The sequence below is a fragment of the Medicago sativa genome, chromosome 2, assembly GCF_051527215.1.
Source record: "Medicago sativa cultivar Bolivia chromosome 2, Bolivia_mono, whole genome shotgun sequence".
In the NCBI taxonomy this organism is placed as follows: domain Eukaryota; kingdom Viridiplantae; phylum Streptophyta; class Magnoliopsida; order Fabales; family Fabaceae; genus Medicago; species Medicago sativa.
The window spans coordinates 76,359,496-76,375,838 of NC_140750.1; the positions used below are offsets into that span (position 1 = coordinate 76,359,496).

The following is a 16,343-nucleotide window of genomic DNA, read 5'->3' on the forward strand; positions in this document are numbered from 1 at the left end:
GCTCAGTTGGTATGGACAATGCATAAAATATGCAAGGTCCGGGGTTCGAACTTCGGCCACCACCAAAAAAAGAATATTAAATCTCTTTAGAGCATTTTCAACTGAGAAATCCATTCTTTATGGACCACACATATAAACATAATTTATTCATAATTTCTTTAGAGCATTTTCAACTGAGAAATCCATTCTTTATGGACCACACATATAAACATAATTTATTCATAATTTTTTTAATGATAATACTTCATAAACGCTTAAATCTTCAAACACGATACATAAAAGATGTTATTAAATATATCTAAGAAATAATTGTATATTATATATCAATATTACTCTATTATTATATTTTAATAATTGACTTAATTGTCTTTTTGATGCTTTATTTTATCAAACTCTTTGAAGGACAAAATAAAACTTTTTGGTTTATTTATTTTTATGTTTGTTGCCCTTTTGTGGGTTTTCTAAAATACGGTAACCAAAAGTATAACTAATCGTTAACATTTTAATATTAAAACAGTGTGAGATTCGTAGAAAGAGAGATGACTTAATATAACACATCTCTCTACTAATTTTTTTCAATGACAAGAATTATTTAGTGATCTGTCCGGTAATGAACGGACAAAGGCAACAGTGGCGGTGAGATGCTCTCGCACAGTGGCGGTGAGATCTTCACGGCAGAACGAAGTGTGAATGTAAGCATTAGCACTCCAACGTTCAAGTCAGTGTAGAAATTGAGGTTGAATGTGAAAAAGTGTGTAGGAAATGAATCGTATTTTTAGGGTGACGCGAAATCACTCTTATATAGGAGATGGACGCGCCAACGACTTCTGTGAAATGTGGCGTCTCATCAGGTAGCCGTTGGAAGCCATATGTACGATGCAGGAAGTACGGGGGCGTGCTCCAGTGCATTGCACACCGGAACTAGCGTGCTTACTCAAGACGTTTACGTTTTGCTCAGAGAGTTTTTATCCACGTGTTGTTATGGGATTGGCTTTCTAGCCGATCCAGAATATTTAGTAACAAGTCTTATAAAACTAAGCGTATTTTTTATTTAACGATGATTTTTACCTCATATAAGTTAGGTATTAAAGCTTCTCATTTTTAAGTAATAAACGCACACTTTCATGAATGTTTGATAATGAAAAGTGTTCTAGACACACGCTAGGACAAACATTAAAAATGGTCTTATCTCTCTGCTTCAACTTCATCATCCTAAATTCCCAACTACTAAAGCAAATCTTCTATTAATTATTAAAATATCTCTCTCTTATTCTTTCTGTTCTTTTCTTTTTGGAGTGTTCTTTCTAAAATTTGTTATTAGAACACCAGGAGTAAATAAAATAATTAAAGAGATAAAATATCTGACTGATCAACCGACAAAAGTAAATTTTTTTTTTTACAATAAAAAATGGAATATATTAGAAACACAAACGAATTCTCTAGCACAAGGTGTGCCGGAGAATGCTCAAAATTTTCAATTAACTTAAGTAATGTTATATGTAAAATATATTAATCAGTTTACGTTAATTTTCAATTTGTTTAAATCAATCTAAAAATTATATTTATGTACTAAATATAATTTTTTTTAGATAGACGAAATGACAAAGTCATCTTAAACTCAGATACATAAAATAGAGATGTCGGGGTTCGAACCCCGATTATGACGTTCGTCTAACAATTTTGACATTTTAACCCGTTGAGCTAAGAAAGAGAGATATATATTTCTCTAATTAGATTGAGGGTAGGAGGGAGAGTTGCCCCAAAAATTATCTCAAAGTGGTCATATTATGAGGAATCTGGGGAGCGGCAATGAGTTAATGTAGGATCCACTAAAAGAGACATCGTACTCATCGTACTTTTACCAAAAATTCCAAGGTATCAGGTATGTGAATCCTCTTTGTTATACATTCAACGTTTTCTTCATTTTTATTCGATGTAGGATGTAATCACTCACACTTGATTTCCAACAAAATTAAACGCTCTCATACCAAAAATAGCAACGGTAACAAGTAATTAACATTAATTTATAATCAAAGAAAACGACCAAAAAACTTTTCAACTAGGGTCGAGATGCTGCTTACACCTTGGAACAACCCTTGGTTAGTTGGTACAGTGACTTAATCTTTTCCTAGTATTTGGACATATGCTATACAGATAGACCATTGTCTTATTGAATCAATGGTCCATAATATTTCGAGATATTTTAGCCTCTCATTGAATTGGTGCCAAATCTTTAGAGATTTGGAATGAATCATTCTCACATCCCTTTGAACTTTTTCTCACTATATATATCCCCTTCATTCATGTGGAACTCATTCACATAAAAAATAGTAGCTGCCAACGTCATTGCTAGCCATTATATTTATATCTTGATTCCAATATGTTGCTTTTATCTGCATTTGCACCTGCACTTTCCCTGGCTGCGTCTGTAACATAGAAACATGTCAATAAATTTATAATAATATATAGTATGAGGAAGGAGCAAGGGCTAGGTGCAGATGCATATGCAGATGAATGCCATGTTGGTTATTTTGATCAAACTTCATTGAAGCTGTTTGTACGAATGTAATGTAGCCAATGTTGTTGGCTGCGCCGGCGCCGATCAAAGGGTAAGATCACTGACTTAGTTCTTAAATTCTTTGCTAATATATATATAACTTCCCGATCTCTCTCTTACAGCTGCATGGTACGTGCAACAATGGTGGAGAGAGTTAGATCTAAGTTGAGAAAATTACTCTCTCAAGATCTAAAGATTCAGTTTTTTTTATCAGCCTATAGTTTGTGTATGTATAATGTATAAGCAATTGTGCATGATCAAGTTCAATTTCATCTTCTAATGAGATTTTTCCATTTACATACGGATTAGGCACCTTCTCTAGAATGGAAAAATGTACAAACACACTGAACCACTTTCTTTCCAAACCTTTTCGACCCTTAACCATTATGAAAAACCAGAAACAAATCTCTCTATCTTCGTTTAATCTTCATCTTCTTGAATCGAATGTTCAAGGACAGTCCTAGCTTCTTAACAAGCATGACTCATTTCTCAAAAACTTTATCATGTTCAAAGAACCTAAACTCGTTACATTGAATGCTACGACCAAATACCCATAAAAATGAGAAGAGAGAGGGGCAGAGTCGTTTCTACGGGTTCGGTTCTGTAAGTGAAAAGAGACCCGAAATAAAATAAAAATGTATTTTATTTAAAAACAATGTTCTATTTAAATTTTTTAAAAGATAAATACAACCGTATATATGCGGTACACCCAAAAGTGAAAATCTTTACCGCATACATGAAGAACCTCAAACCACCATCCCATGAAAACACTCACCTAACACTTAATAGTACTATTAGACTATAATTTTTTTTTTTTTGAGGCACATATCTTAGGGTCCATTGAGTTGTTTGCGGTTTGCACACCCCAAGATCCGGCTATGGAGAGGGGTCTTGCACGTATAGCCTCCCCTTCTTAACAACCTTCCCACTATTTTCATCTCAATATTGGGGCAGGTAGCTATTAGGGAGAAGCACTTGGGTGACATAATGTCACCGTGACATTAAATCTGGGCCACACAACACATCTGGGCCACACAACACAACACCTTTGTGTGGCCCAGATTTAATGTCACGGTGACATTATGTCACCCAAGTATTTCCCAGCTATTAGGTGGTGGTCCCTAACTGGTAACACAAGCCATTGGAAATGTCCTAAAATTAATGAACCACGTTTAACACTTGACATAGGTTGTCCTAACTTGACATACGTTAATTTCCTGTAGTTACGTTGAATACATGGTTGTTTTAATTTACCCATTGGAAATGTCCTAAATTCCTAATGAAAATTAATTTAACACTTGAACACGTTTTTTATTGCCGTTTTTTTAAGGGAAAACCTACCGAAAATATTGCCGTCTTCTAAAATTATGCTTTCAATGTTTTGTTTGGAATTTTGATCATATTTTTTTAACCAAAAAAATTGAACATTTTTTAGAAGTAAATAATTAATTTTTTAGAAGTAAAAAATTGATCATACTTAGTACTCCCTCCATTCCTTTTCTTTTGATGTTTTAGGTGATTGCACAAATATTAAGGAATCATTAAATTATAGGAATAATTGTATGGTTTATACTAAAATACCCTTACTTACTCCTTGATTTTTTTCTTCTCAAAATCCTAATCTCCTTAATTATTGAAACTCACCACACAAATTGCATTTATTATTTAAACTTCCAATTTTCAAAGTGTGTTTTTCAACAAGGGCAAAATTGGATAAAAAGTATTAAAAATTCTAAAACATCAAAAGTTTTGGAATAAAGTTTAAGTTCTAAAACATCAAAAGAAAAGGAATGGAGGGAGTAGTAAATAATTAATGAGTAACGATATATTATTATATTCATTAATAATGTATCGACTATCGAGTGTAGTTTAGTCCAAAAAACAATGTAACGAGGGCAGTTAGCCACATACTCCCTCCGTTTTTTAATATAAGCAAAATTTACTTTTTAGGTTCATTCATTTAATGATGTATGTGGTTCATAATATGGACTACATACATCATTAAATGAATTAATCTAAAAAGTCAATTTTGCTTATATTTTGACACGGAGGGAGTATTAGAATTGTTTAGTATATCTAAATTGTTATCGGATTTTGATGTTGAATTGGCGTCTCAAAATAACATACTACTTCCTACATATTTGTAATAATTTTTTTGTCTCAAATAAATACTTCTAATTTAGGTGATTTTTTTTAAAACTCGGTATTCGATCCAATAACCGACTAATTTAATGTTTTAAAAAATTGTGTCAATTTATTTTTCAAAAATTTAAAATTAATTTTTATCAATAATTAATTTTTATTTGTAAAAATTCTTAACATGTGCCCTTACGACACATATTAGTGTTGTGAATTCGTTAAAAATCACACCAATAAAATACTTAATGTGTGGAGCAAAATAATCAAGAAACCAAAACAAGTGGGTGACAGTTATAAACACAAGCAAAAACAAAAAACATCGAGAGAAAGAGAGAGAACCACCCGAAATTTGTTTATCCAGTTTGGTCCAATACTGACCTAGTCCGGGGGAGAGATCAGCCCTCCGTTCCACTATAATGATGAGTAACTTTACAAAGAGATATCAAAGAGGTTACAAGAATTAGTCTTCAAACCTAATTCTACCCAAAGTCCCAATCTCTTCCTGTGACCAATAGACTCAATCCTCTAATAGTGTTTCTCTCCAAGGTGAATCAATTCCAACCCTAGTGTTTGTTGCCAAGAGCAAACTCTACAAACCCTAGCTTTTGTGTATGCTTTTAAACCCTTGTTTTCTGGCTCTCTACACTCTCTCTACCTTTCTCAAAACTTTATCCCCGAGGCACAAGACAATGGCACTTCTGGTCTTGTCCACCATCTCGGTCTTATCCTCCTGTGACATGGTGACTGATAACGCACCTTCACCCTTCAAAGCTTTCTCACACTTTTGTTGTATTGACATCGCTTCCATCTTTACCTTCCATAACCCAAAATCATTATCTTCGGTAAATATCTCAGCATCCCACTTCGAACCCATGGTACATGATTATCGTTTGATCCTTGCCCCGCGGTGGGCGCCAATTGTTGTGAATTCGTTAAAAATCACACCAATAAAATTCTTGATGTGTCGAGCAAAATAATCAAGCAACCAAAACAAGTGGGTGACAGTTATAAACACAAGCAAAAGTAGAAAACATCGTGAGAGAGAGAGAGAGAACACGAAATTTGTTTACCCAGTTCGGTCCAATATTGACCTAATATGGGGGAGAGAGCAGTTAAACCCTCAAAATATGGAATAAATCTCATGCTGAAAAAATACGTTTTATTTTTATTCTTCAGCGCAAAATCGTACTACCATTTTGACAAATCGTGCTACGATTTTTTCCGAATGGGAAGTGTCAATTATGGTCCAAAAATCGTGCTACAATTTTGGCAGATTTCCAAACTTCAATTTTGAATCAATTCTCAAAATTAGCATGCCAACTCTTTAGCAAGATATTAATTAAAAAGCATTATAAATTGAAATCTTTTATTTTAAATGACAATTATAAAATCGTGATCTAGTAGCAACTTCTAGTGCTAATCAAGAAATGTGCAACTAAATTTAGAATCAGATGGAAAAAAAAAAAAAAAAGGTATTTCACTCTAGAAACAAGCTAATGAGTAGTCAATTCTATTGTATTACTAAGGTACATAATATTCTATCGTATATCATTTGTCTTCTAGTACAGCTACTCTTTCAAAATCGAACACCGTCCAACTAATCCCCACTGTTGTTTTTATTCTATTCTTTTTTTTTTTTGAAGGAGTTTTTATTCTATTCTAGTTAAGTGTGGATTTGATTCTTAGCTCAAGAATAGAATACGAACAATTTTACGCTAGGTTAATGTAAATATAAATGGATTTATGTAACCCAAGATTTTCTTTCCTACACTATGCGAGTTTTTTTTCCTTCATAAGCACTATGAGAGTCTTGCTAATACGACTCATGAGCTCGCAGTCCAATTCTTCTTTTATCAATAGAGAAAGAAGACGATCATGGCTAGAGATTAATTATAAGGAAAGATATCACACAAGATGAAGTGGGAGATCACAACCATGATCGATTGAAAATCTTCCTTTATAATTAATCCTTCGCCATGATAAATACAAATCATTCAATAGAGCAATTTGGGTCAACGCAAGGAATGAAAGATTAAATGGAATAAAACAAATTATTGGATGTTAAAAAGTTCTTCCACAATTTGAATCAAATCTAAAAATAAATACATATTATCTATAAAAAAAGTGAAAGGATCAAGAGGTCTCTCAATTTAAATGAATGAAGGAATTCTCTCAAATTAGATTTAGACTTCATTTTTTTAAAATTAATAAAAACTATAATTGTAATTAAAAATAGATTTATGGTAAGAATTGTGCTTTACTATATATATATATATATATATATATATATGAGTTTTGCTAGAAGACACCTTTTATGAAGATGTCTTTTAGCAAGTTATTTTATGAGCATTTGCTAAAAAACACCAACTAATTTTTATGAAGGTGTATTTTAGCAAAGTTATAACTAAAAAGTGGAAATCACACCTTGAGGTGTGGATTGCTAAAAGACACATTCATGGATGGCTTCTAGCAAAAATCTCATCTTGCCTTCTACAAATAAAAAATCTGAACTTGCCTATTTTATCCTCTAATTTCTCGGCTCTCCTGGGTTCATCTCAACTTGCCTTCATCAATTCAAACCTTTGCCTCTATATAAATTAGAGATTCATAATTTAATGAGAAATACATTTTTTTTTAGGAGAAGTATAAGTCCTGAATGACTATCGATCAATATAAAAAAAAAAAAAAAATCCTGCATATAACAACAATATATAATACAATTTCACAATAAAATCAATTACAAATGCCTCTTGAAGTATTTTCATTGTTGATGATCCTACCGGTGCTTCTTGCTTCAACCCCAATTTCAAGTCCTTATTAGATTAACGGAAATATATATTCTAAAATAAATAGGAGATGGAATTTTCCCAAGCATATCATGTGCATACTTCTATATGAGAATTTGTACCCTTGATGTATTTGTTTTCTCTGCAAGTTCATGTCATTAATTACTCATTATTAGGATCTTTTTTTTTTAGAGTAATGATATTTTGACATCCATTAATTTGATGACAACTTTGTTGACAACCTTGTTATTCTCACTTCTTATTGGTCAAAAACAATGGAGAGAGAAAAAGGAAGAGAGAGGATAACAACATCATGTGAGTATGAGAGAGAAAGTTGTCCAAAAGTTATCAAAAAAGTGGTTGTCAAAATATCATTTCTTTTTTTTTTAATGAGTCAGTAGGAACAACTGGAGATTGGCGATGACACAAAAGTGGAAATTTTTATAGTCACGTGAGATAATTAAATGAATTATTATAAGCCATTGATCAAATATTAATAAAGGGTTGAGATTTAGTGTCAAAATTAATTTGACACCTTGGTGTCAATTGATCCTATCCATATATATATAGGGATTTGCTAGAAGCCACCCATGAAGGTGTCTTTTAGCAACCCACACCTCAAGGTGTGATTTCCACTTTTTAGTTATAACTTTTGCTAAAAGACACCTTCATAAAAGGTGGCTTCTAGCAAAACCCATATATATATATATATATATATATATATATATATATATATATATATATATATATATATATATATATATATATATATATATATAAGGCATGTCAAATGTTAACGGGTTGAGTTCGTTTATTTAAAATATCAAGTCCGCTATGCGAACTAAACAACAATGAATTTGAATAGGTTGGTTCGGGTAGGACCTGAATTTAATTTGGTTGTTTTAAAATGCGAGTTGAATTGGTTTAGGTGATCGAGTTCTCTGGTTGACCAGTATCCGTGAACACCTCTACATATGAGCTTTTAAGCCATATGTTATCCATTATAATCTCGAAAGGATTACACTCGGCTGACATTGAAGTTTAGTGACTTTGATGATTTTAGTGTATTTAAGAGATGAATAATTAAAATAAATTATTTAGACGAAAAAGAATAATTGATTAAGTGAGATAGGAATAAAGGCACATGTCTTTATGAACTTAGCTCAATTGATAATGATATTGCATAATATATGCCGACGAACACCACATCTATTCACATTGAAAAAGTGATTTTCTAACTCCTACAAAATCAAAGGCACCAAAGACACTCAAGTGAAATCATCTGGAAAAATGGTCTTACCAAACAAAGCCATAAAGTATCAGTTTCTCTTGAATTTATGAATAATAAGTACTCATTATATTATGGTGTATGAAACTAGCGAAAAGACGGGCACTCATCACGTGCTTGTCTTTCCGCTCTTTTTATTACGCTAACGTTTGAAAATTAAAAACCCTGTTTCTTTTTTGTAATTTTAATTTTGATTAAAACTAAAAATATAAGTGTTTGTTGTTTTCAAGTTATAACAGATAAAACTAATCATGATTATCTATGTCTATGACACCAACAATACAACATAAAATATAATCTAAATTACTTTTTTTAATTACACCAACAACAATCTTTATTATAGATATTATAGGAAAAGTTGTTTGAGACTATAATTGGGATAATGAAAAAGTGAGAAATATACTCATCTAGTTTGTTACACTTATTAAATGATAAAGGAAAAAAAATCAAACAAATTACTCATCTAGTTTATTATATATATATATATATAGGGGTGGCAAAACGGGTCTGACCCGCCGGGCCGGCCCGTTTGGCCCACTATTTTTGGCGGGCTGAGTCGAAGTTTTGAACTCGCTTTTTATAGTTGGCTCGGCTCGTTTCATCTCGTTAAAATACAGGGCGGGCACGGGGCGGGGCGGGCCGGCCCGCTTAACTCGTTGGAAACGGGACAGGCACGGGGCAGGACGGGGTGGCCCGCTTAACTCGTGTTTCAATTTGTTATTTTGAGTCTTATTTTATGCTTTTGGATTTATTTTGGTTGTTAGATTTATTTTAAGACTTATTTTATGCTTTTGGATTTATCTTAGTTGTTGAGTTTATTTATTTTGAGACTTATTTTATAATTTGGTTGTTGGATTTATTTTATGATTTGTTTTATGTTGCGGATTTGCCTTATTTTGCTATTAGTTATGATGTTGAATTCGACAATTTGATAATTATCTTGTTTTTCACAAATTTACTTGCTACCTATTCTTTTATAATTTTTTACGATAAAAGCAACATAGTTTTTTTTGTAACAATTAAGTTGTAAAAAAAATAAAAAAAATGTTTTTTGTTTGGCAGGCCGGCCTGCCAACTCGCAAGTCCGCCACTAAACGGGGCGGGGTGAGATTTTGGACTCGGTCACAAAATTTGACTCGGCTCGTCTCGTCTCGTTTTTAGCGGGCTTAGATGGGGCGGGCCTAAATGGGGCGGGCCGGCCCGCTTTGCCATCCCTATATATATATATATATATTCATAACGTGTTTGTTACATTTTTTTAATATTTAAATATATTCTTATCTATTTGTTACATGTATTATTTGTTTTGAAAATTGAATGTATTTTTGGAAAGAGAAAAAGTCAACCTAAAAGAGCTGAAATAGGTTGTTTTCTTTGTATATAGTACAGATATGCCACTTTACTCAATACAATTTACTTTATAGACAAAAATGACAAAAAATATACTAAATTTTATTTGTAATATGTTAGAGACTAAATCAGAGAGATATTATAATTTAGAGGCATAATTGACGATTTCCCACACATAAATTTGATATTGTAAAATTAAATTTGATTAAAAAAATGCATTAAAAGGAAAATATTCATGGTTGGTTGGGTACATTTTTTTACTCAAAAAAGCTTAAGGCAATTGCTTAATGATTATAGAAGAGATACAATCATGAATGCAATTAAAAGTACTGCAAGTAACCTAAGAGATAAATGCTCGATCTTTTGCACGAGCATTGTCATTTGATGATCGTCAAGTAAAACTACTATACTTGATAATTTTTGTACAATTGCAACATAGATCTACATTGTTTCACAAGATATCCATATGTAATGTAATTATATTTGTCCTTCAGCTTATCATCAACCATCAATTTGTACTCTATTTAAAATCATGTGAGCCTCTGCTCACCTCAATATACCACACATATTCAACCATAAACTCCAAAGCATTATGTATGGATAGATACGTTTAAAATCATGTGAATGTGATATGAACAATAAATTTAAAGAAAAAAATAATCAACGTCATTTTAATATGTCAAAATTAATTTTTTACGTTGAGTTACTTTGGGTTTAGAGAACGAGAACCAGACTATGTGATGTCATTTCTCATAAACTTGTAGATATTCTTGTTCTCGTTAATATTCATGGCTTCTAAATCATGAGATTGTTCAATAACTACGACAAGATCAAATTTTAAAAGTGGTCCATAATTTTCTTCACCACACGAGTGTCATTCAAATTTTCAGCAATCTCTTCAATTGATTAATAGTTGTTTTCTTCCATACAGTGGTCCAAACCTCTGGTTTGAGGTTTTCTTCTATGGTTACAAGACCAAATCAATAATGTTTGGAGACACACACGTAAAAAGATTATCCTCAAAATATTCACTCATTTTCTTTATCAATTTCTTCTTTATTATTAAAAAAATACTTCTTTATGTGAGTGTGACCAAACAACTATTTATTTGGTCTTATGACCATATTAGAATTCCTCCTTCTGCTTTTTATTATACCTATACGATTTACAATATGCGTTCTTTTTTATTTTTTTGGTCAAGGACAATATGCATTCTATCACAGAACTTATTAAAATGGGCTTTTTAAAGCTCTGTTGTCAATAGCGGTCTAACGCGGCTCGGAGCGGCTGAAAACAGCCTAGCGCGTCAGAACGCGACCAAGTCGCGCGTTAGGCAAATGCGGAACAATAGCGGGTCAACGCGGGCAAAAAGCGGTTCAACGCGGGCAAAAAGCGGGTCAACAAAAAAATCTCAACAGAAACCACAAAATCTCATCTCTGTTCTCTGTTAATCATCCTTTTTTTTACAGTCAAAATGAAGAAGAAAGGGAAGAAGTGAAAGATTGATTAGAGATCTAGAGATCTAGGAATTAATATGATCAAGATGAAGACGATCTAGAGATCTAGGAATTAATATGATCAAGATGAAGTCTAAATGTGAATGCAAAATAAAATTTTCTCATCTATATTAATACTAAATATATTTTTTTCATACTTTTTTAGTCCTTAATTAATAATATAATATTTAGTTTTAGTGTCCGCGTCATGTAATAGCGCCTGCGTCGCGCCCGCTTACCGCGCCGCGTCAATTTTTGGGGTGGCCGCGCCGCGTTTCCGCTTTGACAACTATGTTTTAAAGGACCCTTAAACTGTTTCTTTTTTGAAGGTTTCTTTATAAGCCCCCCTCATATCTCTTTAGGCCCCATAAAGTTACAACAATGCCCTCAATAACACATCCTGTACATACCTACCGAAGGTGAATGTTTTTGATTTTACTTCTGCAGCTTCTGTACATACGTACCGGACAGATAGTGTTCAATGTGTATCTTCTTATTTTTCTGATAGTGGAATGTAATTTGGAACGTTTAGAAGTAGTGCAATAGTACATAGGTAAATATTGTACCAAAATAAATAAGAATTGAGGCAAATATTTAGGAAACTAATAGGAAAAAAAACCTGAAACTGAGTCCACGAATTCTCCATTGATGAAAAGCTTTTTAAACTTTATAGTTGGAATCTTTACAAAGGAGTCTAAGATGCTGTGATTTGCCATCTCTAATTCTCTACCTATCTTTCTCTATTAAATAAGTTATTTATAAGTTTAAAGAAAGAGTAACTTGAGAAAAGGGGTATGGACGTATGGTACATGAGTTATTTACAAGGAGCAATGACACATATGAGTCTACAACATTATGTTAAAAGAATATGTGGAAAAATATCAAGCTCAAAAAAAGATTTAAGTTCTTTTGGCCTTCCCTAATAATTTGGGATTTACACTATTTTCCTTTCCTATTTTCCACTTTGAATGCCTCAGCAAAGTCAGAATTTGTTGGCAATACCAAGAATATGATGCAAAACTTTTAAACAGAGAAATTGTGTGAAGAAATTGTGGTTTACGTTATAACAAAAATGAAAGTGAAACTGAACCAAAAAAGATAAAGTGAAACTGCACCAAAAAAATGAAAGTGTTGTCCGGTACATATGTACAGAAGCTGCAAAAATAAAATTAAAAACATTCACCTTCGGTAGGTATGTACAGCATGTCTTATTGAGGGCATTTTGGTAACTTTAGGGGGCCTAAAGAGATATGAGGGGGGCTTATAAAGAAACCACCTTCTTTTTTAGATAATAAAATGGTTTTAGAAATAGAAAAGATATGTGATCTTATATTTTGGTTCGTGCTTTGTCAATAAGCTCTCTTCTCAGAATTTTTCCTGTTGCTGCTCTTGGAACAGTGTTGATAAACGTCACCCTTCGCAGTCTTTTGAAAGGTGCTACCTGCAAACAAATACAAACATAAGTGACAGCCAAAAAAATGCAGAGACAACAAGTAGGTCAGATGAGATAATTGGCCAGCAGTGGAAACATGCAAACAAGATTAATGTTAAGCTAAAAAGGCTTATGTATGAATTTCATGCCAATTTTAAATTTTACCTAACTGGGTTTTTCTTGCGATTTTGTGTTGGTTTATCACTATCATAATGTCATGAGAGTTCAGAGACCAAGTTTGCCCATTATCTTACCTGATCAGCAATAAACTTTTGGATATCTTCCTCGGTTAGTGAGCTATTTGGTGATTGCACAACATAGGCAACCGGAACCTCACCAGCTTCGGCATCAGGAAATCTACAGAAGAGGTAGCTTAACTAAGAATCCCAATTACTGAAAACACGAGATGTGTTTCTTGCGTTGGTAAAATGGAATAACGATAACATAAGGGAGACTTACGGAATGACAACAGCATCAAGTATTTCAGGATGAGAAACAAGAAGACCTTCAAGTTCTGCTGGTGGAACCTAAGACGGATGAAGAAAATGGAAAACAATTCAGTCTGATTACAGCCCCTGATCATAAATATTCTTCATCAAGTATGACCACAAGGGTTATAAACAAAATAATTAACCAAACAGAGCAGCATACATATTATGCTGGTCTTAAGCTACAATACTCGACTTTCAGATACAATTAGTTTGGTATTTAACATATGTTAATGCACCTCTATCCCAGAATATCACACTAAACCTGACAGCAATTTCAGTTGAAATTGGCATGTATGTATGACGTGTTACACATTTTACATTCATCTATCATCATTAACAAGGCATTTGAATTACATACCTGGAGACCTTTATACTTGATCAGTTCTTTGATACGGTCAACGAGAAAAAGATTTCCATCCTCATCAAAATATCCAAGATCTCCTGTATGTACCCAACCTTTTTCATCTATAGTCAATCTTGTGGCTTGTGGATTGTTGTAATAACCTGAAAAATTAAGTAATAGTTCAATAAATTGCATTTGGAAATGAGCCTGCGGAATATAAATCAATGACAAACTATATATGAAGTAAAGAAAGGAATCACAACCATACTATAAACAGTTGAAAGTATAGGAAACACCAATATGTCATCTAAAGCCATTGGGATGCATTTCCATATATCACATAAGAAATCTCCTTCCAGTCACTGGTAATAAGCAAGCCTTTATCTTCTTCAAACAGAAGCTTTAGTGGTGAGTGGTGACATATTTTGATCTTTTTAATATTTTAAATTTGATGTCTGATAAATCCATATGCGGTGTTTAATAGAAAATTAACAGAGCTTAAATGTTCTATATGCCAGCTCTATACCAGCACAAACAAAATACTTGAGAAAAAGAATCATTCAATTGATGATAAGAACAGGGGCGGAGTATAACATGTATCAGCAGCTGTGTCACTCTTTTTACATTCAGAAGGCAAAAACATGGAATGGGAGCAAGGTTGTTTAATCACACCATGCATCTATGCACATCAGGAAGAAAAGGCAATGCACTAAGCAGAACTATTGTTCAAATATCTGATGCTTAATCTTGCCAATATAATTTGTAACATTTCTTGTCAAAAGAGGGTAGATTCTGTCAGCAGAATTGCCCCAAACAGGTCAAACAAGTAATTTAGCACAAGAGTTGTCAAAGGAGACCAAGATAAGTTGAACCAGCTGGGAACAACATAGGAAGAATCAAAGCATAGCATGAGCTCATTCGCCGTAAGCTAGTTTATCAGCTATCTGCTATTTATTTATTTTGCCAAACAGAACCTTAATTACCTAAACTTCGACACAAAAACTAAAATTAAATATTCAATCACATTAATCCATCTTAAACTTGATTTAACTTTTAAGAGAATGGACCTGAGAAACAACAGCATGAGGAAAGCGCTTAGCACACTCTTCCATCAACTCTTTCCCAAGAGGAGCAGCAGCAGAACCAATAGACTTCAAACTCGAAAGATCATACTTATCAACCAAATCATGTTTCGCTAGAGCAAGTACAATCGGTGGCACTATCCACAATCTCGTAACCCTAAACTTTTCAATCGTTTTCAAAATCACTTCAAACTCATACGGTTTCAACGAATCAATCGCATTCCCTCTCTGAAGCTGCGAATACGTTATCACCGCAAGTGCAAACACATGACACATTGGAAGTACAACGAGATACACGTCGTTGATTTCACCATTCAATTCATCGTCCATCGAAATCATTGCAGCAGAAGCAATGAAATTCTGGTGAGTTAGAATCACTCCTTTGCTTACACCGGTGGTACCGGAGGAATACAACAACGCCGCCGTATCGGTTTGTTTCACGTCAATTTTCGGAAATTCGGTTGCTGATTCGCCGAGTTTCACAAACGATTCGAAACTCGTAACTGTCTCCGGCGTTGCAGCGCCGGAGGAATTGAGAAAAACGGCGGGGATATTGAGGTGATTTACTTTCTCCCATAATTCAGCGACGGTGATAATGAGTTTCGGATTTGAATCTTTAGCTTGTTTAGAAACTTCGACGGTGGTGTATTGAGGATTGACGGTGGAAGCGACGGCGCCGATGGAAGCAACGGCGAGGAAGAAAACGGGGTAAAGATAACTATTAGGAGCGAGGAAGAGAACGACGTCGTTTTTGGTTAAACCAATTTTAATTAAAGAGTGAGCGAGTTTAATCGTAAGGGATTTTAATTGAGCGAAGGTAAGTGTTTGAGAAGAATCAGCATCTATAAGAGCGGTTTTGTTTGGGGAAGAAGCGACTTCGTTGAAGAGGTGTGTGACAAGAGAAAGGTTTGGATTTTTTGGTAAGATAAGGGAGGGAAGGTCTTAAGGACCTATATATTCCATCTGAACCGTAACCTGATCTCTGCATTAAAAAGCACTTTTTTGAAAATAGCTTTTTGGTTTTGATTTTTGTTTTTGGTTTTGAAGAAACACATATTTTCTAGGAGTTCGATCCTGTCAATTTATAACTTTTTTCATTTGTTCGATTTGAAAAGATAAAAACACACAAAAAGTAAAAAATAATGAGCAAATGGTTACTTTAGTATCTGACTCTGCACTTCGCTGTCATATAGGTCCCGACTCAGAGTTAAGTACAAAGAAAGTCCTTGACTCTGCACTTCCGTTGTCGCTTTAGTCCCTGATGTTAAATAATTCTGTTAAGTGTGTCACATGGACTAAAGTGAAAGTAGAAAATGACCACTTTAGTCCTTGAACCAAAAATCAATATCTCCAACTTAAATCTCAAATCCCTAAATTTT

The 16,343-nt window shown here is 33.5% G+C and overlaps 1 long non-coding RNA gene and 1 pseudogene across 2 annotated transcripts; one reads left to right on the top strand and one right to left on the bottom strand.

Annotated features, from left to right (window-relative positions):
- The first annotated feature begins 1,374 nt into the window (after positions 1-1,374).
- Positions 1,375-2,858, top strand: LOC146950855 (uncharacterized). The gene is made up of 2 exons (XR_015027718.1): positions 1,375-2,609; positions 2,680-2,858. It is a non-coding gene; the product is annotated as an uncharacterized LOC146950855 (long non-coding RNA).
- A 9,843-nt stretch (positions 2,859-12,701) lies between these two features.
- LOC146950856 (putative CoA ligase CCL7) lies at positions 12,702-15,975 on the bottom strand (annotated as a pseudogene). Its single transcript, XR_015027719.1, has 5 exons — positions 14,924-15,975; positions 13,898-14,231; positions 13,508-13,575; positions 13,303-13,405; positions 12,702-13,057 (listed from the first exon to the last, which is right to left on the bottom strand). The product of XR_015027719.1 is annotated as a putative CoA ligase CCL7 (transcript).
- Between the last annotated feature and the right edge of the window lie 368 nt (positions 15,976-16,343).